General features: G+C 44.2%; 1 protein-coding gene across 4 annotated transcripts in view; it reads left to right on the top strand.

Annotated features, from left to right (window-relative positions):
- Positions 1-490: 490 nt before the first annotated feature.
- Positions 491-23856, top strand: part of KCNB2 (potassium voltage-gated channel subfamily B member 2) — a 283417-nt gene continuing 260051 nt past the window's right edge. Inside the window, exons 1-2 of one of the 4 annotated variants that reach the window (XM_016153715.2) lie at positions 491-589; positions 2074-2348. The gene's annotated coding sequence lies outside the window, so the exon portion shown is untranslated. The other 3 variants (XM_036232796.1, XM_036232795.1, XM_016153716.2) reach the window with 3 other exon arrangements.

Genomic DNA, 23856 nt, shown 5'->3' with positions numbered 1-23856 from the left:
CCTATTCATTTAATAAATATCGAGAAAAGTTTGTTGGATGAATAGGTATCTCGTACATGGGTGGCTTTGGGTTAGATGTAAGGAATGCAAAGTGATACGCAAGAACTTATTTAAAGAGGCAAGTACATGTGCAAAGGAAACGCATGCATTCTGTAGGACGGGAAGGTGGTATGTCTTTAAAAAGTTCGTTCCTACCAGGTGCTGTGGAGATAAAGGGGAGGGGTCATAGAGGAAGCGAGTTTGAAGTAGGCCTGGAAGTGATGGAATGATCTGCACCTGAGCCCTGGAGAGGGGCTTCTGGGAAGGAGAGACTCCAGCAGGTAACGAGGGTGGAAAGACTGGAAGCGCCGGAGGGGACAACCTGCAGGTCCCTGGACGTGTGGAGCTGAGGCTTGGAAACAGGTCACGAGTGTCGACAAAGGCCTAGGAATCTGAGAGTCCTATTCCTCTTCCTCTTCCTAGTGTTCATACAGGAAGAGCAGGGGACCAGGACAGGTCCTGGCTGGAGAGCGATGGAGCCTGAAGGGCCAACTTCTGTACTGAATATCCCGCCCAACATCTGGCACCTCAAAAAACCACCCACCACAAGGTAAGGCCCACGGAGAGGCAGGAAGCCGAGGTGTTAAGAATCCTAGATGACACTGCGTCGCGGCGCACATCAGGGCTAAAACTGAAGCGAGATTAAATGAGATGTATTTTAAACCGAGTGTATTTGGACCTTCTTCAATAGCCATCTTTCTCGGCCTAAAGAAACTCAGAAGGGCGCCCCAGCCGTGGCCTACGTCCTTTATAAAACGGTGTTTCAAACTACTTTGTTTTCCTGAAAGCCCCTGTAACTAACGGGGCGGCGTACCTACCTCGTACCTGTCAGGAACCTGGAGAGCTCAGTGATGTAATTACTCGAGTTCTTCCCGTCTTTACCGCGCCCGAAGGTAGGGAAAGGTCTGAGTGTCCATCCAGCGGCCTCGCCAGGGAGGAACTTGGCACAGTTCTCCAGGTGGCAGGGAGAGAGAGCGGGCCAAGCAAAAGAGCCGGAGTGTGAACAGCGCCCCCGTGGGAGGCGAGAGTTAAGGCTGCCACCGACCCGGCTTCCCCCGTGGACCTGGGAGAGCGGGGTTACTGGGACTGCCACCCGCCGCGCGGAGCCGGAGTGCTCGGAGGAAAGTCGGGTCCTCTCTGCGCTCCTGGTGCCCCTTGCACTGGTACCCCGGGAAAACCTCGCGGGCCGCGTCACTCAGGAGCGGTCTCTCCTCGCCCACCCCCCGGCGAGCAGCGGCCCCGGGCCGGGGTCGTGCCGGGGCGCGCGGGGAGAGCCCGCCGCTGGGCGCTGAGGGCCCCGGGATTCCGCGAAGCCGCCGAGCGCATCCCGGCGGGGCGCCCGGAGCTCTCCCGGCGGTGCGTGCGCGGCGCGCGCGGGGCTGCGGACCCTCCCGCTCCGCGGAGCGAGAGCCACGCAGGGAAGCAGGTGGGTGTGGAGCCGGCCGGGGCCGCGGGGAGCGGCGGGCGCGCGGGAGGAGCGGGAGGCGCCGCCGAGGTGTGGGCGGCGCCCGCCCCGGCCGCGCCCTGGGCTCCGGGGCGCTGTCCCCGGCCGAGCGCACAGCTCCCGCGCCGCCAGGCCGAGCCCGGGCGCCCTCGGCGGGGCCCGCCGGCCGCACAGCCCCGCCGCCCACCTCGAGAGCCGCGAGCGCCCGGCGGCGGCGGCGGCAGCAGCAGGAGGAGGAGGAGACGGCCGCTCCAGCCCGCGGGTGCGCGGAGCGCGGGAGGAGGCGGAGCGCGAGGTGGGGTGGCCGCGGGCGGGTGTGCGCGCCGGGCCGGCGCCCCCGAGCGCCCCGCCTCGCCTCCCGCGCCAGCCTCCCCGCGGCTCCGCCGCGGACACACACCCACCAGGCGCCCACCGCCCGCCACCCGCCGCCCCCGCCGGCCGGCGCGGCGAGCTCAGCCCCGCTCGATTTCTCCCGTTCGGTCCCAGCCCTCTCGCGCTGGGCGGCGGCGGCGGCGGCGGCGGCAGGGGGATGGGGGCCCGCGTGGGGAACGGGGCGAAGAACGATGAAGATTATTGTTGTTCTTTTTAAGGATGCCTTCTCTTCCTCCCGCCGCCTCTCCTTTGAGCCTTCCTACTAGAGACCGTGAACCAGAGTCAGGGATGTAAAGAGAGGGGCACAGACGCCAGGAGCTCCAGCCAGCCGGGGAGACCCTCCTCTCGGCGCAGGGGAGGGGGATTTCCAGCGACAGATCATTGGCGAAGGGGATCGGCGCAGGGAGAGGCGCCCCCGAGGGAGCGGGGAATCCCACAGCCCTTTGTGGTGCCGGCGCCCGTGCCGCCCGCTGAGCGGGTCTGTGGGAGCTAGGTAAGTGGGGGGGTCATGCTGCTCGCCGAAGGGGTCTTCCTTTAAGAACGAATCATCGCGCGCAGCCTAGCCAGACTTGAGTTGCTAAAGGAATTGGAAGCTGCCATATGGCGCCGAGCGGACTCGCACACAAAGCTGACTTAGCCCCGAAAGGGGTGTTGATGTAAGGCTCCGTCCCCGGGGCGAAGGCGCTCAAGTGTTAGCCTCGGAGAAGCTGCCGAGCTGCCTGCCTGGGAAGGGATGGCAACTGTTATTTCCAGGAGATGAGCTCTGTCGCCTTCTGCTCATTTGGTGGTAGGTGCCACACTCACATGCACACACTTGTGGGACCGGATTTAGGGAGTGCGGAGTCTCTGGTGGGGGAACAGCCCTCGGAACAGAGACATGCATGCGTTTTATTCTTCGAGCGGCGGGTGCACGGTTCCCGGGAGGGAGACGGAGTCTCTAAGGAAGAGCTGCATGGCCGTTTCCAACACACTAGGCTAGAGGACTTGGGAAAACAGTTGCCCCGAATGGCACCAAAAGACACCAACCATTTGCCTCAGTGTTTAATGCCCGTTTTCGAAATAGTATGCTGCCATCCATTTTCTAGAATTATGAGCATTTTTGTGTATTCATTCATAAAAAATTGTCAGTGGGCTATATGGACAGACGTGCCATTTTTACAGCCTTCGCGACTGCACAAGTGTTATGATAGATACAAGATTACACTGGAAATTTAGGGTGCACATATGTACACTGGCTTAATTTCATGTGGGTTCAACATTCCTTCTAATCAAGTTATGCAATAATGTCAATATCTTAAATAGCATTTCACATTCCTGACTTCGCAGTGATTGGTTTTTGGATTTTGTTGGGAATCTGATTTTTTTAAAGCTAAGCTCAAAGGAAAAGTAAGAATTAGGTGTTTTAAAATGTGTAGTGTTGTGTCGGACAGAGGCCTTTTGGTTTATTGACCAATAAAAATCAATTGAGGTATTCTATTTCATAGGACAAGAGAAAGGTAAATTCTAGTCAAAGATCTAAAGCCTAACTTGTCACCACTGAGTAAATTAGGGGAAAGATTTTGAAAAAGAGGGTAACATTAAACTAATTACGTATGCATGAATAAAGTTTATCTGTTTTATTCTCTAAAGGTGCGTGTGTGTGTGTGTGTGTGTGTTTGTATGTGTCTTTGTGTGACAGCTAACAAATATAAAGTTGTCCAAAGCTTACTTGCAATGTATTAATAAGATCTATAGACATCTAGAGAGTTCTTGATTCTTAAATTAACCAAAACTTAAACAGTCCAGTAATTTGGCACATTATGCACCTAGAGATGGTACTTTTAAATATAGGGCATAAATAATGTGCTGACTTGAGTGACTGCATAGACTTTTTGAGAATATTGAGGGTCCCATGTATAACTCACTTTTCCTACCACCGAATGGAGAGTGTCTTCACTTAAAATAGAGTTAAGATGCCTCCACAAAGTAAAATACTCTGATCCCCTCCTCCTGGCCGTCAGGTTCAGACCAGTTGTTTTCCACAACTGGGTTTCTGTCTAATGTATCTGTTTTCCTTTGCTGGCTCTACTTAGACTCTTCGGGAAAGGAGCGAATCACTGGGCACTTCGTTGTCTTTGCTTCTTCCTCCTTTTTCCCTTCACCTTTCCTTCTCCGTGTTAGAGGTCCCAGATCTCCCTCATACACGGACGCCAGAAAATAACTCCATTGCCTGCCACTTTGAGAATGCTAATGTCACTGTTCTTTTTCTCCTGTTTTTCTAGATAGACTCAATCCAGGCATTGGTAGAAATTATTTCCAGTTTCATGTCTCTCCAAATCCCACAGTTCACCTTTCCAAACATACGTGTTTCCTGAACGTTCAGCCAGGATTAGTGAAAATTATTACCTTATCCAGTCCTTTCTGCTTGGCTTTTAAAGTTTCCGGTCGATGCATGGAGCAGCTGCGAGCATGAACTTACCCTTCTAATTTCCAGTATGGCAACAAAAATGAGACTTCTAGAAAAATGAAATGACATGTCATGCTTTCAGTCACATCTCTCAGCAATTTGAAAGCATGTCTGTGTGGGATTTTTGCATACCTGCCTGGATGTCTGTAGAATATCTTCCTTTAGCATTGAAAAGTATTTTTTTTTCTTGAATTTATGTCTGGCATTTTGAATTAGTATTCTAAAAAGACTAGTATAGCATGTATATGTATTATGAAAGTAGACAAAATTACTGGTAGAATCTAAGAAACAGGCAGGATATATTTATTCTGACCTAATGCATTTTTTCTTGATAAATCGTAAGGGATTAATTAGTCCCTTGAAATGTGCTATCCTTTAGAGACTAACTCCTAAGGATCCTTAAAGTTGATAGGACATCTCATATACATTTGAAGGTAAATATGGAAAGTTAACATTCAGTTGTTTCAGAATGTAATATTTGAGATTTGCTTGTGTTTGTCAAGTGGATTTTGCGTAAAATCATGGTGACTTTTATTTTCACAAGTGCTTCAGAGGGGTGGAGAGTTCACATGCATTATATGCGATATTTTTTAAGTTGAGAGTGCTGTTTAAAGTAAGAGTTTATGGCCTTGTTACTGAGATGATAAAATCAACTTTATAGAGCAGCACAGTCTTAAATTTTTCAGTCATATGCTACAAGCACTCGAGGTCTATAGCCCATTCTTGTTCACTGCTCATTTCCTCCTTGTGCTTCTTAAATATATATTCCTACCAACTTTTTATTGCAAGCCCCGGTTGTCAGGCAGAAGGTCAAGTGTGTGAGACTGGCAGCTCCGTGGCCTATGGAAGCCTAACCCTACTGTATTTAAGGGACATGTGCCTGTTCCTGTGGGTTGAACTGTATCTGTACTGCCTGATTTGATGTCATGTCCCTACGCATTCATTAATTCATTTATTACTCACCGAAGATGTGTAAAGAGTGCTTGATTAGACTGTAACAAATGAACAGGAAGAAGACAGAGTTCCTGCCCCTCAAGGATTTTTTACAGTGTAGAGACTGAAACTTGAATAACTAATTAAAGACTTGCATGTATAGTTCAAAATTAACAACTTGCATTTAACAACTTTATATTTAATTAATTACGGCGAATTTATTAAGAGGATCATTCCCCAGTCTTTGCATTGGGGAATTATTAGAAAACAGGAATAATAATTTATTAAAAGTGATTAATTTTAAAATTAAAACATAAATATGTATATTTTATTTGCATAAACAAAATTAAATTATTACTATCGTTGCAAACACCTGAACCAGGAGATGTTTTACATGTTTTACAAATATGAAATATTTTAATTCTCACAAACACTGTGAGGCAGCTCTCACTAATAACTATGATATAGATATGAAAAGACAAGACTTCTCTTGTCCAAAGTCACATGGGGAGTAAACGGAACAGTCAAGCTAAGCGCAGGTATTCTGGCTTCACTTGACCACGATATTAAGAATATTAAGAAGGAAGAAGAAGAGATGTTCGCAGCTCCTCGATTTATTTACACCCTCCCTTTAAAGGATACCATGGTTATTATTATAGGGGATGCTCGGAAAATACCAAAAGTAGGGGCTTTATTTTACATGGGCAAAGCCCCCAAAATGGTCAACAAGAATTAGAAGTAAGAAGGCAATCTAGTTAGAGGATGATTTTTAAAAGATGGCTGTACATTTATCAGAATGCTAGACTGTGAGGAAGTACTGACCTTACAGTGACCACAGGGAATAAGGCTGGCTGAGACAGATGATCCGAGCGATCCATTTCTAATGTTTCTAGTTAATATTTATTTTCAGTTTTTAAAAGGAATCATGATTTATTTTTAACATAGTATTATAAATATTTCAGTTTATTTTCAGAATTTTATGTTCATGCATTTAAAAATTATTAGTTGTGCATTATAATTTTCATTTACCCATATCCTCATTTCTTCCTCTGTAAAATATACCCCCAATATATTAGAATATAATCACTTAACAGATTTACTTTCTTGTATATTATCTAGACTGCATTTATTTTATTAAGCAACAAATAACTATAATAAAATCATGTAAGCATTAATTAATTCATACGTTATTGAGATTTTCATCAAAAAAACAAAATTATTTGAAGTAAAGTTCTTTGTAAATAGCCACCACTTCTACTTATGTGAAGAAATACCATCTAGATTAAATTTGGAAGATAAAATAAATAGTCAGATGTTATCTGTGGGATGCCATACAATCAAATATTTAGGCACATCCTTGTGATAGATTGACATTTTAATTTTTCTCACAGCTACTAGGTCTCATAGACTCAGTCACATTGTAGAGACAACTCACAACCTATACAATTGGCTTATAGCATAAAGATGGACTTTAAAAAGTTTGGGTTTTCCAAACTTTTAATACTTTTATAGAAAGAGTACTTTAAATGACGTGCAGTCCACCAGACCAATCCACAAATGCCTTTTTAATCAGTAATATACCTGCAGTACAGTACCGTTAGTACTAAAAACACAACCATTCTGTATAGCAATATTCCTGGGGAATGATTTGACTTAAATGATAGTTAACTGCTGCTTCCGCGAGGGACTTTTCCGGGACACAGAGGTGCGCACGGCACTGTGTGGGCCCACCAGAAGGAGAGGAAGCTGAGAGACTTTGGACATACCGGCCTCTGATATGAGGCAGAGTGAAGGTGGCTTAATAATATTGGTATAGGCAAAGTGCTGAATAATTGATTCAAAGTTCTATTGTGAGAGCCAGGGACTGCACATCTCTTCAGGATTCTCATCCGTTATCTAATCCTCAAGATACCTAGCGAGCTCCTTCTCTGCGCCAAGCCCTAAGCTAGGTGTTGGGGACATAAATATGAATGAGACATCATGCACTCACAGTCTACACGTGTAGACCAATAAATCATAACAAAATGTCAGAAATGCTACTGGTGGAGCAGGAAGGCCATCCAGCTGAGTGGTTGCCTAACAGCAGCATCTCGAGAGAGAGAGAGAAAAAAAAATACAGTTTCTTTGAGTTCCTAGATGTTTTCAGTCATGATTCTCTGCTCAGTCAGACCCAATGCCCCGTTTTATAAGCACTATTTTGTAATGTCCCTGTTACTTTCCTGAAATGGTATTTGGAAATAATATAACCTGTCTACACATGTAATGTTTTAAAAACCAACATAAATTTTCTAACTGTAATAGAAAAAAGGAAAAGGAAAGCAGCTCGTGAAAATCGTAGCTATATCAATATGTGTGTGTGTCTGGGCATAATTGCACTAAAAGATATAGTAGTCGGGTGCTTGCTGCTCAAAATGTGTAAAGTTCGATGTTAAGAGAAAGTATTCAACTGAATATCGGTGACATTTTTGTATATTTGGCATTTTGATAGAAGAACAAAGTAAATATATTCGTTGAGCATGACAGCTACAATTGAAAACAGATGGGGGTGTGTTGTGTTAGTGAATCAGTGATCATGAGCAGCATTAGAATTGGTGATGCGACTGACTTTCCGAAATGGTGAGCAAATCCTGGGGACGTTCCAAATGCGGTAGTTACATTCCTAGAAAATTCCTAGGTAAACATATGAACGGTAGGGCCAGGATCTGGTCACAGCTACTAATAATAAAGACAAGTTTTTCATTTTCATATGTGTCCAATAAGAAGTATAAAAATGATGGAGGACACAGAATTTCTGCCCATGTTGTAGGGTTTCCTGCACTTCTGGGCCCGCCTTCCAAATACTTAACAATTTTAGAAAACCGTCTCAACAGGACTGTATTAATTTCATTTGGCAACACTGATTATGGCTATATCCTCCTGCTAAAGGAAGCCAATCCAGTTCTAATGCATAATTGGGCTATTTTGAAAAAGCAGAACCGTCTAAGTTTTTAGCAAGGACACAAGTTTAGAGGCTGACTGAATAATAAACAGCAACACAATTAAATCACATAGGTTACTAAACATTGGCAGCATGCGCACAGTAGGCACGGTGCACGAGGCTCGCTGAGCCGATCGTGGCTGTCGGTTTCATTTTCTGCGTGGGAGTGACAGACAAGACTTAACAGCCGAAGGGACACCTAAGTGGACTTTTTAAGAGAGGAGTACGCATTCTCTGGGCCGACGAGGAGGCGGGCGGGCGACATTCGAGGCAGAGGGAACGGCATTTGCACAGCAGTGTCATAAAAAGGGCTCGACTGGCACTTGGGCCCCCATATTGGCGCAGTTGCAGGGAAGATGAGACTGAAGAGGGTTGGGGATCAAATGTGACAGGTGCCACTTGTCCTCCTGGGTCATTTGGATTGTATCCCGAAGGACAGGCCGTGGGAATCAACTGCAATTTTAAATAGAGCGATATGGTCCACTTTTTTGCGGGAGGATGCTCGCTGAGCTAGCATGAGAAAGATGGACTATGAGAGGAGAAGAGAGGGATGCCTGCGAGACTTTTGAGGGATACAGGTGGGATGGGGGCCAGGACTGACCGGCAATGGGAATTGGGGAAGAAGGGGCAAAGGGCGAGGATTCCCCATACCGAACACTTGTGATCCGAGTGTCTCCAGCTCTTCCAGCCCCCAACGTGAGTCATAAGAGCAGCCTGTAAGCCTCGCTCTTTCCTCTTCAAAGGTCATCCATTGTATTAGTTGAAGTAACTTGAGCCTCTGTAAAAAACCTCCACGTTTCAGTGGTTAGTAGAAGTTTACTTGTTGCTCACGTGAGGGTGCAATGCGTGCGTTCCTTGCAGTAGTTTGGGGGACCCAGGTTCTTTCTGTCTACACTAGGGTTGAGTTCTCGGCATCTGGCTGGCAGCTGTGGAGACCGTGAGCACAGAAAAGGCACATCCAGGAAGTGACGCACCTCGCTTCCATTCATGTTCAGTTGGTGACATGATCACATTGCCGCATCTGCATACAAAGAGGGGGATACGTGACCCCTCGCTGGGCAGCCGCTGCCCGGCAACATTTCTGTATCATGGAAGCAAAAGAAGGGACACCTAAGTGGACTTTTTAAGAGAGGAGTACGCATACTCTCCCTCTCTGGTTACGCGTGGCAAAGCCTCCGTACCACGAGACTCCCCGAAACCCCTCAGTCCCAGCATTCATCTCAAAGTGCAGGGCCTACGGGCAATGCAAAGTTCCCCTTCAACAGCCCCTTCAAGCTAGATGTGGCCTCTTGTCACCCAGAAACCTTTATACTAAAGGGCAGGCTATCAGCCTCCCATCATACAGTGCCGATCAGGTATAGGATAATCGCATTAAAAATTCTCACTCAGAAAAAGGGGGAAATGTTCTTGTCCCACAACACGGAAGAAATCCTGCTAGACATTACTGAACACCTCCTGCCTGGCAGGGGGCGGAAATTCCTCATTAGACCCTGGTTTTGCTGTCCTGGAAGAACTTCTTCGTTCGTCGTTCTCGGTAGCCCTGGCCACCTTGTCCTTTACTCTCCATGGCCACCTCCAGACTGGGTGTCAGGAAGTAAGTCCTTGGGAGTGATATGACTTTCTCAGCCCGCTTCCTAATGGTCCACGTTAGGATGCTTAGACGTCGTTTTACGGTCGCTATTCTTTTCCTTTTCTCTTAAGCCAGGTTTCTAATTTCTTCGACAATACAATTACCTCAAAATCTTCATCGGTTTCTTATTTATTTTTTGTCAGTTACGCTACTCACTACAGTGAAAGTTCTTTCCTATTTATAATTCTCGAACCCGCTTCATTTCTTCGTTCGTGCCTCAACCACCTATGTCTCGAGTGGTTATTTTGCGATCATCTGAAGCCATAGATTTAGGTGGTTAAGTAACTTATTAATCAGACCTTTGCTTAACCTTCCCTTAACTGGGAAGTCCGAGTGGACATCTGTTATTCAAAGCCTTTTTCAGTGCTATTCTTCACCATTAGAGCCCCTGAAGTAGTGGACTTTTTCAGCTTGATACTCTTCCATTTCTAGAGTTTGGCTGATCTTCCTTGTTACTGTTCTCAATGTAGCAAATTCTTTGCTGAGCTCATCCATTATCTTGTAATAGGTGTTAGGAGCAGCCCTCACACGCCAGCATTCTTCATCTTGCCAACCATTTCCTCTCGAACTACAGATCTGCCTCCTCTTCCAGGGCGTGATGGGATTCCAGGCCCCCCCGTCTTCTACGTCTGTTTCCTTGCCCGTGGCCAACACCATGTATTGGGATTTTTGTAAATTCAGCACACTTCAAGATATCAATTTCAGAATAAGTTAGGATGGTGTTAGTCGCGGAAATAAATTAAACTATTAGTGGCTTGACATAATAAGTTTATTTCTACTTGTATGATAATAAAACAGGGGAGAGAGAGAGAGAGAATGAAAGAGAATGTGTGGGGAGAAAGGGGGAATCAGAAACCCACCTCTAATTCTTAGACATCTTGGCTCAGAAGTGATGACCACTCGTCTGCTCATAGTCCACTGATGAAGACCGGTCAGAACTAGGTGCAGGGGGCTGGGAAACGTCATCTCGAGCTTCTCAGGAGCTCCTCGGTGACCTTACAAGGGTGACGCGTTAATGCAGACAGACAGTTCGCTATCCCTGCCACAGTCGTCTCTGTCCAGAATGAATGGCGGTGGGGGCGGGGTTGGAATCACAGCCCCACCAGTTCACCCTGCTGGGGCGGCAGCCGCCCCGCCTCGCTCCTGCCTTTGCTTCGGCCCTCCACCCGGACTTTGGGAGGAGCACACATCTTCCTTCGTTCTCTGGAACATTCCCTAGCAGTAGCCCCGGTCCGTAATAGACTCGAGCCACGTGCTTTGGGCCGAAGGGTGATAACTATTACCAGAGACAAGAAACTAATTCTAACCGAATGTTAGAATGTTAGCTGGCGCTGCTCATGGGGATGCATTGCCCGGTTCTCACCGCAGGGGTTCGCTCCTGGCTGGATCTCCTGGGCCCTGATGCCTGCCGTGTTCTAGGCTTTTCTCCTCCTCTCAGCTCTTCCTCACATCTCTTCATCTAGGATTCTCCCTGTATCCTTTCTCATGGTGCCAGTGGACGTGGTGCGTGAGTCCACAAGGGACTCGCCCGTAATAGCCAAACAGTCCATTATGGCTTTTTCCCGAAACAAAGCATCAGCTCCGTCTCTAAGAGGACTTCATGCTTTCTCGTATTCGTCCAACTGACTCAGAATCGTAGCCCGATTTTTTTTTTAAAGACATGCAAATATTTATTAAGCATTTTCATATGCGAAACACTCTTCTAGGTCACCAGACTGAACAAAATTGGTCTGACCTTGGGGAACTGACAATCTTTCTGAGAGCAAGCGTGGAGCCCCCACGCCGAGGCTGCCTGGTGGTCAAGCGCAGTGCGTCCACCCTGGGCCCAAACGAGTGATGATTCTCTATGAACTCTTTGGAAAGGAAAGTGTCTGGGCAAAGGCAAGGCTGCTGGAAATGCCAAGGTGCGGGTCATGCTTCCGGAGGGAGGAGCAGCCTGCGGGCTGCAGTCGTGCTCAGTGGTGGTGGTGGAGGGGAGCCTTATGCTACCATTGTTACTGCTCTGCTCTGTCTCTGGTCACCTGGTCTATTGTTTGCAGACTCCAGGACTTGAGCTATTTGGTTCTTTCCCCGCCCCCTCCTTTTCTTTTCTGATAGCGGGTGCTCAGTAATGTCAGAATAGGCGGGTCTCGAACGGAGGTCAGCCAGGTGGGTAAGCGTGGCGTCTGGGAGAATGGAATCAGGGCCGCGGGTGGTCCAGGTAGGCAGGAAGTGTGAGGTCGGAGGACTGTCGGGACATCTTGGCCTCGCACGGGAAAGCGAGTCTGGGAGCGGGCAGTGTTTGGAGATTTAGACGGGCAGGGCCAGGCAGCGCGGCAGAGTCAGGATGATCCAGGCCCATAGGCTCCCGCGCCCTGGTTTGTGGGGACCGAGGGTTTAGGGGGTGGCCTCTCTTAAGCAACTAGCAGGGGGCCAAACCCACCGAGGCACACGTGTCTGTTTTCAGGAAAACTGCATGATGGGCACGTTATCGATGCAGGGACCCAGACCCGGGGGGCAGGGCCCTTTCCTTTGCCATCACCAAACTCCCAGCGCCTCTGTCTGGACTGCCACGAAAGCTTATCGACTGGACTCTGAAATGACCTTCTCTTGCCGTCTTCTCGATCCATTTTGCCCTTTGCTTTTTTTGTTTTTTTCTTTTTACGAAAAGCAAATCTGATCGTGTCACTCATCTCCCCTGAAATGATTTCCCACTTTCCTTACCTTGGGGGTTACCGCGTTCTTCCTCGTTTTCCGGAGCCTCGCTGCACGAGGCCGTCGCACGCTCGCCCTTCCTTCGCGTTCCGCACGTTCCGGCTTCGTTTGGGCTCCCTGCGGCTCGCTTGCCACGAGCCCTGCACACTTAGCGGCGTGCGACACCCTCTCTCGCCGCTTTCGCTCACTCGACTCTGAGTCACGCCTCTGAGGTCACTTGCTCCGCAAAGCCACCTAGAGAAGGGGCGGTCTCCCCAGGAGTCTCTTTCCTAGCACCTCGCCCTCTCCTTGGCAACGCTCACCCCAATTCTGGCTCCGAATCGTGGATCACGAGTCACTTGCTTACTGTCGTTTTCCCGCGTGAGAACAGAAGCTCAAGCGCGGAGACGGTCCTCCTTCCCGCTCTTCCCACGGCATCTGCGCGGCGCCGTGCGGCGTGTGCATTGCTGATGCTCGTCGTGTATTTGTTGACTCCATGAGTGAAGGCGTGGATGGAGCTGGGACCTGAGTCAGGTTCGAGGACAGTTCACCAAGACGAGCTGCCCAGGGCGGGGCAGAATTAAGACCAGAGCAAGTTCGCCACGCCAGGCCCTGGCCTTGCGCTGCTTGTCACTCACTCACTCTTTGCGTTCCTCTCGACAAGGGCCAGGGTGGGCCCCGAATCTGAGGTGGAGCAGCGTTTGTAGGAGGAGGTTCGGGGGCTACCGCTGGTCAGAATGAAGGCGGCTCGGGGAAGGAGAGACAAGGCAAAGCACGGGGCTTCCAACAGACATTTCCCGCTGCCCTCGTTTCAGAACTCGGCCTCGTGATTTCACAGGCAGGTCGTCCAGACCAGGGCTTTCCAGCAGAACTTGACGTGATCACGGACATTTTCTGTGTCCTTGCTCTCCAATACAGCCTCCACGAGCCACTTCAGCTGTTGGACTTGTGAGACTGAGAAATTAAATTTTAAATTTGATCTAAATTTAAATAGTTTTGTGTGGCTAGTGGCTACAAGATGAGACAGCACAGGCCTGGACTATTATTAGCATGAATTACTTTAGGAAACCATAAGATGCAAAAGCAGTATGATTTAAATTCTAGAAATATGCATTTGTAAACAACGTTACCCTCCAATGAACCACATTTAGACGCATAAGCCATCTCTGGGGTCCAGTGCCTATTTTGACTCTGATGAGTATCTCCCAGGTACATCCTCATGAAGAGATCTGAATGTACTGTGTGTTATTTCTACCCATAGGAGTTATTGAAGGCATTTCTTTCCTTTTTTTTTAATAACTGTACAAAAATGTGAAATATTACACACGTGTAGAACGTGCTCCTTGTAAGCATCTGTGTAATGTGACCTCAAATGCTTCCTCAAGCCCTCTTTTCCCCAACAGGATTTCTTTTTTCTTTTTTTGTTCCCTTTTCTCTCTTTCCTTCTGTTCTAACCTCTAACGTGACACAAACCCAACACTGTGTCCTTTAACAAGTTCCTTTTCTTTTGCGTATTGATTTCTTTCCTTTTGTGCTATTTACAAAAACTGTTGTATCAGTCCAGATCATTAACAACAACAAAAAAAAACAGCCCAAAATGGGTTCAGATCATTAACAGCAGCCCATCTCTGACATGACTATAGCTCCCGACATGCCAGCTGATACATTTTGGGGATTTCTAAGAGATGGCAACTTCAATATTTATGTAAATTATGCAAAGAATGTAAAATGAAGCAATGTACTTTTTTTTATAGCTATCACCTAGATAAATTAGTGTTGCTTCTAAGCCTTTGAAAGTTCCCATGTGATTGGATCACTTGAATTCTTTGTCCTGCTTTTCACAAATGAAAGGCTTTCCAGTAAGATAATACAAGAATGAGAAAGTAGTGTTCAGAAGGCAAAATTCTGAAATATACTGGTAAAGTAACATTTGAAAGAGAGGGTCCATCTTTAGTCTTTTTTCCCTAGTCTGTATAGCTTAGAACAAATGTGTCTTGGGGCTTTCATGCTCAATGTCTTCAGTTCATAAAATCACAATTATTAATCAGGCTATCATTAAAATTTAATTTACTTTTGAGATAAATGTCATTTTAAATTTGGAATCCTAGTTTTTTTCTAAATCTAAGGAGAGCACTTTCATTAGGCTTTATAGAAAGAGTGCACATAGAAAGCTTAGAAGCTATTAAAAGCTACTTCTTAAACTTGGCCTCTGGTTTCATTCAGGCCCAGCAAAATCTTAGGTTTCCAGCATAATAAACATAGTTTGTAATCAATATATACAGCTAAAGTAGAGCCTTATAGTAAGAGTTTTTGCCACTTTTTTTTTTTTAAATCTAGGGAGCCAGTTTTTTGGCAGGCAAAATAATATTTAGAACACAGGCTTGATATGTAGTAGGTGCTCAATAAATATTTGTTGGATGAATTAATGAAATGATTCATTTAATTCATGAGTTCATTAGTTCATTTAAGACCTCAGATAGCTTTTAATATTCCAGGTGGTGATTAAAACTATCAAGTCTCATAAATAAAGATCATATTCTATAAAGACCCCAAATTAGGACATATGCATCATTTGCTGGTATTTTATACCTCTCTCTTCCTTCACATCAATATGTTTAAGTCAGGTAGGAAGCTTTAATTAGGTACTAGTTAAATAAATATTTACGTCCATAACATTAATCTGAGCCTACAGAACACATGCTAAAAGCACAAATCCAAAAATCTCTGTAATATTCTTTGAGAGCAAGGGCTAGTTTACCCAATTTTGTATCTCTGGCACTCAATGTGCTGTGACAGCCAAGTGACACATTGTTTTAAAGGAAGGGAGGGAACGAGAAAGGATTAACAGATCTACATCAGTATGAGTAATTTATAGTTCACCATCCTCTTCCATTCTGACCCTTATCGGAATAGTAGATATTACAGATTTACATTGTAATCAGGAGTCAACAATTAAGTTCAGTTCATCAGTATTCATAGGTTTAACTGGGGGTCTGAGAGACAGGTTCCCTTGCCATCTAAAACAGAGCATGCCTGTGAATCTCTTCGTAAGCCTAAATGGCGTAAAGCGAAGAAGGAATCACCTTAGGAGACATTTTGCTGACAAATGCCCAAAATAAATCGCGTGAAGCATAAGACAAGAGCTCACTCACAGACAGTCCAACGCTCTGGCGGAGCGAACTTTTGAACAGGAGGGGATACCTGCAGATACAGTGCTCTTGCTTTACTTTTTTTGTTTTGTTTTGTTTTACCTTCCATTGTTTTAATTTCATATTTATTTTTGGTGCCCTGAAGTAGCAAGGTCCAGTAGAAAGGACAAGAGGCTTGGCTTCTAGCCTTGGTGCTGATTAGACGCTGGGAAGATCATTGGAATATACCAGTGTTGCCCTTCCAAATACTGTGAATTTTATATTTTTAACATTTAAAAAATATCATGTAAGCATCTATCTTGACTATAAATCTCCAATACTAAGACTAATAGCATCACTTTTGAAAGTCACACACTAAAATTGATGTTTAGTTTAAAAAATTTACAGCAACAAAAACAGTTGCCAACCCTACCATCTCAATCCATAAAAAAATTATAACATTTAATATATTTTATGCATGCCACTTAGGCCAAGGGATAGACGTAATGGTACAGGAACTATTCGAGGTTCGTTCTTTCCTTCTATACCATCTAAAAAGATTGCCGAATGTCGTTCCCATATTTCCACTTATTCACCATTCCAGGAGATCTAGAATCTTGCCATTCATGGAAAACCCCCAGTGCCTTCTGAGGTTAAGAACATGGACTTTGAGTTAAGATAACACTGGATTGGTTCCTGGAACCAGCCCTTACCAGTGTGTCATTTTGAGCAAGAAACTCAGCTTTTTGAACCTCAGTTTCTTTATCTGTAAATCAAAGACCCACCCCAAAGTGGTTGAGAATTAATGAGAATTCTCATTAGGAGAATTAAATGGGATGAGCCCAGTGTCTGCATAGGCTAGTCACTCGTTATGTGGGAGATGATGAAAATGGTAATTATCAGCAGATTGATAGGCTCTTAACTTTGGCTCTGCTTAAAAAACCAACTCTAAGAATATTTCTACCTTCTAGGAAAGATAACTACAACTATGGACATTTCGATCTTACGATGTAATAAAATCCAGATTGCAAATCTGAATCCAGTAGCGATGGCTTATTGTATGTTGACATGCTCTTTCATTGTAATCCTGACTCTGTGAGGCTTACAGAGTTGAAAAAGAGTGCTTTAAATATCACCATCTAAATCTGGAAGAATTAGTTCTTTCCTCAAAGACAAAAAGAAAGGAAAAAATAATATAACAATATTAAAGAACTGAAAAAAAAAAGGGGGGGGAATAATCATTTTACCATCCTTAACCAAGCTACTCCTTTCAATGAAAACAATAGTTCTCCTTTATTTCTGAATTTTTTCACCCTTGGTCCACAGTAACATTTCCTATTACGCTGTTGTAAAATTTATGTTGTAACCATAATTTTCATGATTCTTCCACGCTGTTTTTCAAATTATTTATTTCAAGACTGTGTCATCTGGTGCAAGTCACATGAACTCAGGGCTTCAGTCAGTCCATCTGTGGTCGCCAATTTTCACGTTTTTATTTTGGAATATGTCGAGCTCATTTTCCTCATCGAACGCGCTGATATTTTCTTATCAAACTGTGCTAAATTATATTATTAGCAGTAAATCTAACATTGTGAGATTCATAGATGCTAGTAGGTCATCTCATCCATCTGCCTATGTTCTTTCCATTAATTATTTATTATCGTTGTAGTTCCCCAGCATTTTGCACAACAAAGACACATGGTAGATTGAGAAAGGGGGGCAGGGACGAGGGGAGGAATATTTATAAAGTGGCGTACACAGATGGGTGCTTAATAAATGTTGCTTAATGATCCTCAATGATGACAGGGTGGATGGAAAACATTATTCATAAGGGACGCGGAGATAGATGTCCATAGTTCACTGAACCTCTTCTCCTTTCTACTTGATTCCCTGCAAAAATATCAATCATACAATTGCTTGTGATACATTCTGATTGTTTAAATTAGTTCCGTTAGTGAAAGATCCCCTCGATTTGTTAGAAACTGTTGTTTTGTTTTGTTTTGTTTTGTTTCATGTGAGAATCCAGGACACGTGATTTCACATACGCATAGTCAGGAAAGGTATCTGCAGACTTGGTTACACTGAGTATCCCAAGGTGACTTTTGGCAGTAGCCAGCCTTGGGAATGAGGATGTGGCCACCTGTATGTTGTGAGTTGAATACACTGGGGAAAATTTCTGCCTTTCACCTTATTTTCCCAACCCGAATACTGTTCTGCTTGTGTTTAGGGTCATTCTTTCGATTCAGGTTTGACCTCGTTTTAAAGTCTTCACATGGCAACACTTACATGACATCGAAAGAGAAAAGGTCATTGTCGAATGATATAAGCTTATCTTTTGCAAAAAATATTTGGACTCAGTGACTTTGATACTTTCCTTTTGCTTTATTCTTTTATTGGTGGGAATTCTATCATATTGGCTTTGCTGGCTTGAATATTGTTCCTAGGAGTGAGCATAAGCCAAAAAAATAGATAATTCGCTTTTGCAAAATTTTAAACTTAAGAAATTAACAAGAGTGAACTTTTTCGTATTCTTCGTTTGTCCAGTGGAATATGCAGATGAGTAGCATCCACACAAAAATCTCATAGAGCCAAAAAAATGTCGGTGATAGAAGACACTTTGGAGGCCATCTTGTCGGTCTCCCAATGGAGAGGACACTACTCCTGGGCCTCCCCGACAGGGTGTCCCGGGGTCCACTAGGACGTTACCGGGCCCAGTAGTGTTCTGAGGCAGCATATTCCATTTAGGGTCAGCAATAATAATCAGAGAGCCTTACTTATTTCTCTCTTGTTCCCTACATAGTTTCAGAAAATCTGGCTCTTACTTTAAACCCAGGCCTTGTTAAAATAGGCAAATAAGGGCCAGCAGAATTTCTAAGCAAATTGGAAGTCACCATAATAAACTGATATTAGAAGATGTTAACCCAAACATTTGACCAAAATAAAGAAAGGATAATAGTGCCCTGAAATTCATTATTCACTCATTCACTCATTCATTCTTTCGGGTAGTCCGCAAACATTTGTTAAGCACTTGTGCACCAACGACGCAAATGTGGATGAGACGTTCATCACTTTTAAGAACTCACAGCCAAGAAGGTGTTTTCAGTCAAAGCTCAGGCTTCTCTTCTGCTGTAGCTTTTGTCACTACTGTGTTTAGTTGCTTGTATGTACGTAGAGTGTCTTTCTGCCTCCACTAGAATGGAAGCTCTCTGCTGTAGCTTTTGTCACTACTGTGTTTAGTTGCTTGTATGTACGTAGAGTGTCTTTCTGCCTCCACTAGAATGGAAGCTCCATGATGTGAGACACGGTGCCTCCAGCAGAGTCGGGCTCATAAATACTTGCTGATTGAATGACTAGGAAAGAACACTAAGTGAATAGTTGTGAAACAATGAGAAAAGCATTATAATAGAAGAAACTTCTAGCCCATGTGGCAGAAGACATGAATTCTCCCTAGGCAAGATATTTCTTCTTGAGCTTGAGTAACGAGTAAGAGTTTATCAGATAGAGAATATGGAAAAGAGCATTTCATACATGAAAGTCATATCGGATTTGGGGAGTGGCAGGTAGCATGGGGTAGCTGGAATGAGAGGAAAATGACTTAAATAAGTGTTAAATAAAATATAATTCTAGTCATTTGCTTTTTCATTCTGCTAATAATGTTGGTGTGCCTATTATATGTTAGGTACTTGAGATACAATGATGAATCAGATCAGGTGTAATTTCTACCCTCAGGGAACGTAGAGTCTACTGGAGAGATTGGATATTTATCAAATCATCAAAATACTCATCTCCAAAAATATAAAACTGCTGTCGTGACAAGTGCTCCCGGTAAAAGGCACCTGATTCTATACGAGTTCTTAAAACAGGAGAGTTATTGCGCAGTCAAGGACGTCAGGGACACTGTCTAAAATGCGGTCCTTGAGTCGATATCAGAAAGCGAAGAGCAGAGAGCATAGAAGAGGGAGAATGGCCTGTGAAAAGGGAAAAAAGCCAGAACAGGGAAAGAGAGAGCGAGCCAGGTGCATGGGAGGACCGCAGAGATGAACGCAGGGCGGGCCCGCGGTCTTCGTGTGTGCTGAGCCTGTGTCCCGAGAGTGGGCGCGTGGAGCATCCTCTACGAGCGGTGGCCCTGGGCTGCCGGCGTTCGGGCTGCAGTGTGCAGAGCTGACTGGATGGGTCCAGAGCGGAAAGAGACGTAAAACCCAGTCCTAGGGAAGCGGGGGAACAGTGATGCTGTGACATGCATCTCTCTCTCTGGAAGAACACGATCAAGTTGCCCGACTGCAGCATGACCCTTTCGAGAAACGTGTAACAAGGTGCAGGAGAACGCAGCTCGACTTAGTGTGGTTTCAATCAATATTTCGACATGGGGGTAGACAAAGAAAAGCTTCAACTAGAGGGTGGGGAATAATGAGGTGGAGTGTAATGGAAAGAGACTTTTATAGGTATCTACAGACTTGGGTTCTAGTCCAGGTTCAGCAGCTACCAGAGATCAGCCAACTCATGTGAACTCACTGGCACTCAGTTCTGAAAGCTGTAAATAAGAAAATTGGACCAGATCATAGCCAAGCTCCCTTCTGCCACAGTCTGTGATTCTGGCTTCCAAATGGGGAGATGTACAAAGCATGGTATGATGTTTAAGTCACAGAGACTAATCTCAAGTAAGACTTAGTACTGAGCTTTTAAATAGCCACATCGCCTATGATGTGTTTGACTATGGAGCAGTAAGAGACCAGAATGTATTTGGAAAGTGTGTGTTTACTATTATTAAATGGAGCCCAACTGAGAAACATCCCTTGTCAAGACTCTTACCACTGACCATTCCAGACTGATCATTACATGATCTAAAAGCTAGTTTTAGTGGAAGAAACCTAACAAAATGTTTAAGTTCTATTCAAAGTTCATGAACAGTTTTTACTTGGTTTTGCAGAGTCTTTATCTGACTTATGCCAGAAGGAGTATGAAATTTAAGTCAATCACACAAACAAAAGGTTATATTACTCATGAAGAACACCAGGTAGCAAATGAAGTTTGTGATTTTTTTTAAATCAGGACATTACGGGGCGGCCCAGTCTTATTTCTCAAATTCCTTTCAGTGGCACCAATAGTTCCTTTTTTATTTGTCTCATCACCTTTTATCTGTATTTGTCCTCTTCACTCCATTGTGACTCCGGGAAGACTTTTGTGAAGGAGACATTTAAAAAACACACCTTGGGCCCCAACATAAAGGCGGTTTTACCATCATAATAGAAAGCCGACCTGCTGAATGACTGAATGCTGGAATAAATGTTTGGGCCTTTTTGTGTGTGTTTTGAAATGAAGCAGACTGAAAATTTCCAGCCACAACTATACCGCGTAGTTTATAAAAGGTCTAAGAGGTCTAAGATGCATTATAACATCAGTATTATATTTTTCAGAATAGAGAAGGAATTTTTTTTCTCACTTGTCTTATAAAAGGTCATTTTTCAAAGGCAAACCTAGTAGTGTTTTACTCTCTAATTATAGCAAACATATATACATATTTATGTGTGTGTGTGTGTGTATTTATACATAATTCTTTAAACAGTCCTCTATTCTGATGAAGAAAAATCAAATTACGTGTCTAAATAAAATAGTTTATTTATAAATTTGGTTATTTAGAGTCATCTGTGATATTGAAAGATACTCACATTACATATTCTACCTATTACTTGCCTTTCCCTTTCTTACTGTGACACAGGGCTTCCTTTGACCACTGAAAGCAAAGCTTTTAGGATTTTGTTTGAGTGTACCTAAAAAAAGCATCGGTTATATCAAGGATAAAAGTCCTGGATTTTTTTTTTTTTTTTTAACTAAGGAGTAAACAGTTGTGCTAAAGTCGAGGAATATATTGATATTAGCAGCCTTTGATTGCAGAAAAGAAATGCCACATTCCACCTTTCTGAGGACAAGGACAGTGTTTCAGTTATTACTAGAATTTGACATATTAAAAAACAATAAACAGTATGAAACATGTTAATATTTCTGTCCAGGTTCTCATGTTATTCAGCAGGTTTGTTACATTTTTTAGGATAACTCAAGTTTCCAAAATCTTACTGTAAAATACTATCTATCTTTCTCAAGTAAATTTGCATTGTTTTTAACTTGCTATAATTTTATTGTTTTTCGTTAGTAAATTCTGGAGTTACTTTTTAAAAGTTCGGTGAGTACAAAAAAAAAACCCAGATTTTTTAAAAAAGCATTGATTGTATTTTCAACAAACAATTACAGTGCCTTTCTCGCCACGGATCTCCTGCAAATAATCTCTGTGGCTCTCTGAAACGGAAATAGCTGTTAAAAGAAAAGATGTGTTTACTACTTACTGCCATACATGAAAATGGAAGAAAATGCCTTAGAGCTATATACATAGAGGGACTTAGACTTAAAGGTCTCGGAGCCGCTTGTTTGCAAACGCCTGCTCGGCGTGTGCTAGCAACATGGAAACCAAATGTGGAACATCATTTGGATCTTTAGAAAGATGTGCTTTTCGTCTTCACAGGCTCTCGCATGGGGCTCACCCCGCTCTGCTACACTGGGGTGTCAAGCACATGACATGACGGTCGCATTTTGGAGGCTACAGTAAGCCCCTCCCCACTTCCCTTTCAAACCTGCCGTCTCAAGCTGTAATTAGGATGCCATGATCGGAAAGTTGTGTTTTGTCAGGTTTGGCCCCGAATGGGTGGCAGCATAATTTCACGCTGCTGGCAGGAGCCGGTGCAGCTGTGCGGAACGAGAGTGTTTGTTGTTGTTTATTGTTTAGGGAGTCGCTTTTATCTCTAACACACTAATGAAGGGATGTTGAGTACATCTGCACTGGTCCGCTGACTGCTGCAAGCCTGACTTTCAACTGATCGAATGAGGTGAAGTAAATCAACGAACTGCCAAAAGATTCACTGAGACTTTGCCCTTCACATAAAACTGCGTGTTCCGCTTATAACTATGTATATAAATTCTCCGCAGTTGCCTAACATCTAAACATTCAGTTTAAACGTTGAATTAATACATTTTATATACTAAATTGAATTACATGATTCTTATGGAATAAAATTGTTATGATAGATATAATTTCACTTATAAAACTGTGTGAGAAAACGTAGCATCATATCCAATTTGATGACTAAAATTAAAAACATAAATTTCGCAAGCTCTCAAGACTGGCGAGACACGGTACCTAACCCAGCAGGAACCAACAAATTCGTTGTTAGAAGTAAAATTAATATGGCAGAATATGGATTAAAAATGAAAATTTAAAATAGAGAAAATTGGCTAAACACTAAATAAAATACATGAAATTTTTAGGATGTTCCGAAAGTAGTCTGTTTCAAGCCCCGATAAATATTAAAGGGTTCTTGAAATATGAAGAACACCTTTACTTCAGAAACTAGACGTGAAAGAATGTTTTCATGGACTCTGAGGTAGCACGATGTTTATTTCTATCTAAACGAGGACAGTGATTGGACGGGAGGGTGGTAAATGCCGCAGAGTCGCGGGGAGGAAAAAAATTCAGCCAATGTCATAGGATGGTATGACATTCAAATGAAAGAACTTTTGGCATGGACGCGCCATTGTGCAATGGGTGAGGGAGCTGAAGTCCCATCACAAAGGGGACCGGCATGCAGAAGGTCAGCCCGACTGGCCCGGGGCCCTGCGCAATCTGCAGTCCCACCCAGCCTCATAGAAAGCTACCTGGTTTAGATAGTTTGGTCTTCTTCTGGAGGGAGACGTGGTGTTTTCTGCGCAGGAGGTTTTTATAATAAGGATAGAGAACTTTACGAAGTTGGTACAAGTTTGAAAATACAGTTTGTTTTTGTGGTCGGTGAAGAGGCTTTGAGGATAGAAAGATCTAAGGAGCAAGAGAGGAAGAGAGGGAGAGGAACAGAAGAAAGATAAGCAGTGTGTGGGGAGCCGGGACGGGGAAGTAGGAGAGAGAAACCAGAGAAGAGAGAGGAGGGAGGAAGGCAGGCAGGCAGACGCCAGGAAAGCGATTTTTCATAGGTACTGCCGGTCAGGGCTGGCTCGTGCTCTGATCTTCACCTGAATTACAGGCTTCCAAATGCGACCCCTTATTTTCCACCACTATTCCAAAAGCTTGGTTTAACTCTGAACACTGTCCACAGTTCTTCAGCTGCTCAAAACTTACACGTTTTGAGCCTCCACTCCTTACTAGGTAACAAGCAGACTATCTACCAAAAGAGAACA

The sequence above is a fragment of the Rousettus aegyptiacus genome, unplaced genomic scaffold (genome assembly GCF_014176215.1).
Source record: "Rousettus aegyptiacus isolate mRouAeg1 unplaced genomic scaffold, mRouAeg1.p scaffold_m13_p_15, whole genome shotgun sequence".
Lineage (NCBI taxonomy): Eukaryota > Metazoa > Chordata > Mammalia > Chiroptera > Pteropodidae > Rousettus > Rousettus aegyptiacus.
The sequence above is the reverse complement of the archived record's forward strand: the minus strand, read 5'-3'. Positions and strand labels throughout refer to the sequence as shown.